At 46.6% G+C, this 2,500-nt stretch overlaps 3 non-coding genes across 3 annotated transcripts; 1 reads left to right on the plus strand and 2 right to left on the minus strand.

Annotated features, from left to right (window-relative positions):
* Window positions 1–120: 120 nt before the first annotated feature.
* TRNAN-GUU (transfer RNA asparagine (anticodon GUU)) lies at window positions 121–194 on the minus strand. Its single transcript has one exon. It is a non-coding gene; the product is annotated as a tRNA-Asn (tRNA).
* A 991-nt stretch (window positions 195–1,185) lies between these two features.
* On the plus strand, window positions 1,186–1,257 carry TRNAG-UCC (transfer RNA glycine (anticodon UCC)). The gene has a single exon. It is a non-coding gene; the product is annotated as a tRNA-Gly (tRNA).
* A 497-nt stretch (window positions 1,258–1,754) lies between these two features.
* Window positions 1,755–1,828, minus strand: TRNAN-GUU (transfer RNA asparagine (anticodon GUU)). The gene has a single exon. It is a non-coding gene; the product is annotated as a tRNA-Asn (tRNA).
* Between the last annotated feature and the right edge of the window lie 672 nt (window positions 1,829–2,500).

Consider the following 2,500-nt stretch of genomic DNA (forward strand, 5'->3'; position numbering starts at 1 on the left):
ATGAACTTGATGCTGCTCACCCTTTTCATGAACGTGAATGAGATTCCAACGTGTCTCAAATGAATCTACATGGCTATCTGGGGTTCTCTTCGGACAACTGTTGAACACAAAAGGAAAGGCCGTCCCTGGGTGGGCTTGAACCACCAACCTTTCGGTTAACAGCCGAACGCGCTAACCGATTGCGCCACAGAGACTGTGCCTGCAGTGGTTGCTAAATGATTTTATGGGGATGTATGTGTGTCTTGTGGAGTGAGGAAGTAAGTCTGCTCCAAGAAGTTTAACGCCACTTTTTCCCACAATGAAGCATTCACTGTATGGCAGCAGAGTGGCGCAGCGGAAGCGTGTTGGGCCCATAACCCAGAGGTCGATGGATCGAAACCATCCTCTGCTAGGTGTACGTTGGTTTTTATACCTTGCTTACCATATGGGCCAATTGTCGGCCATAGCCCCTTAAGAGAAAGTGTCATTAGGGCCTTGCTGTAACATATATAGTAGTGTAACTATTTCAACTAATGTACCCTTCTTAAACTTGAAGGTTGAATACAAACAGAAGCAGAGTGGCACAGCGGAAGCGTGCTGGGCCCATAACCCAGAGGTCGGTGGATCGAAACCATCCTCTGCTAGGCATGAATTCATTTTTGCACCTTGCTTTATCGCATGGGCAAAACGGTTTCCATTGCCCTGTAAGAGAAAGTGTAATAAGGGCCCTGCTGTAACGTACATATTAGGGTAGCTAAGACTACTCCTGGGCCGTTCTTGCAGTTGAAGAGATGGGTGAACTGTGACACCGCACTTAAAAAAAAAAAAAAAAAAAAAAAAAAAAAACAGCAAACAGAGAAGCTTCCCCATATTGGAGCATTGGATTTGGTCAAGTCTTAAGCCAATGTGTTGTAGGGCACAAGTAAGCTTTGGGTTAGCAGGAATGGTTGCATGGCCACCTAGCTTTTCATCCTTCCCACCCTTGCCCTGGAATCTTCCAGACTTCAAATTGCTGTCCTTTGCTGTGTGTGTTGCACCAGCATCATCCAGGGGGGCACATGATCTTTCTGAAGTCTTGAATTGAAGTCTGTAAGCAGTATCACCATGTGTCCCACTGCTTACATCTAGCAAAGTAGGCAAATAAGCAAGCTCATTTTTCTCTTGGGTATATTGCAATGGTACATGCTAGGCGAGTTTCAGCATGTAGCGTTGGTGGTATAGTGGTGAGCATAGCTGCCTTCCAAGCAGTTGACCCGGGTTCGATTCCCGGCCAACGCATGTGAGCTTGCTTTTGGCACCCTACAATTCCATGGAAGACAAGACCAAGACAAGATCTCTGAACAGTTAGGACATCCTGCACCTGCTCAGTCTCTGGAGAGGTTCCATTCCGGTGCAGCAGACTCTACGCCAGCTTAAAGTTCTTTCTAAATGGTCAACACTTAATGCAGACACTCTATAATGTTCTAAACAAATAGCTAGCAAGGCACTAAAGCGAGCCTGTCCTTGGGTGGGCTTGAACTGCCTTTCTTTGGCTTGACAGCCGTCGCCAGGCTTTGGGTTCGATCCCCGGCTAATACTTTACTGCTGCTTCTGGGGTACAGAAAACTTCATTTGGTCACAGACACTGCCAGGGATGTCTGTTGTATCACTAAGACATGAACTTGATGCTGCTCACCCTTTTCATGAACGTGAATGAGATTCCAACGTGTCTCAAATGAATCTACATGGCTATCTGGGGTTCTCTTCGGACAACTGTTGAACACAAAAGGAAAGGCCGTCCCTGGGTGGGCTTGAACCACCAACCTTTCGGTTAACAGCCGAACGCGCTAACCGATTGCGCCACAGAGACTGTGCCTGCAGTTGTTGCTAAATGATTTTATGGGGATGTATGTGTGTCTTGTGGAGTGAGGAAGTAAGTCTGCTCCAAGAAGTTTAACGCCACTTTTTCCCACAATGAAGCATTCACTGTATGGCAGCAGAGTGGCGCAGCGGAAGCGTGCTGGGCCCATAACCCAGAGGTCGATGGATCGAAACCATCCTCTGCTAGGTGTACGTTGGTTTTTATACCTTGCTTACCATATGGGCCAATTGTCGGCCATAGCCCCTTAAGAGAAAGTGTCATTAGGGCCTTGCTGTAACATATATAGTAGTGTAACTATTTCAACTAATGTACCCTTCTTAAACTTGAAGGTTGAATACAAACAGAAGCAGAGTGGCACAGCGGAAGCGTGCTGGGCCCATAACCCAGAGGTCGATGGATCGAAACCATCCTCTGCTAGGCATGAATTCATTTTTGCACCTTGCTTTATCGCATGGGCAAAACGGTTTCCATTGCCCTGTAAGAGAAAGTGTAATAAGGGCCCTGCTGTAACGTACATATTAGGGTAGCTAAGACTACTCCTGGGCCGTTCTTGCAGTTGAAGAGATGGGTGAACTGTGACACCGCACTTAAAAAAAAAAAAAAAAAAAAACAGCAAACAGAGAAGCTTCCCCATATTGGAGCATTGGATTTGGTCAAGTC

Source organism: Hyperolius riggenbachi, chromosome 4 (assembly GCF_040937935.1).
Source record: "Hyperolius riggenbachi isolate aHypRig1 chromosome 4, aHypRig1.pri, whole genome shotgun sequence".
NCBI lineage: Eukaryota > Metazoa > Chordata > Amphibia > Anura > Hyperoliidae > Hyperolius > Hyperolius riggenbachi.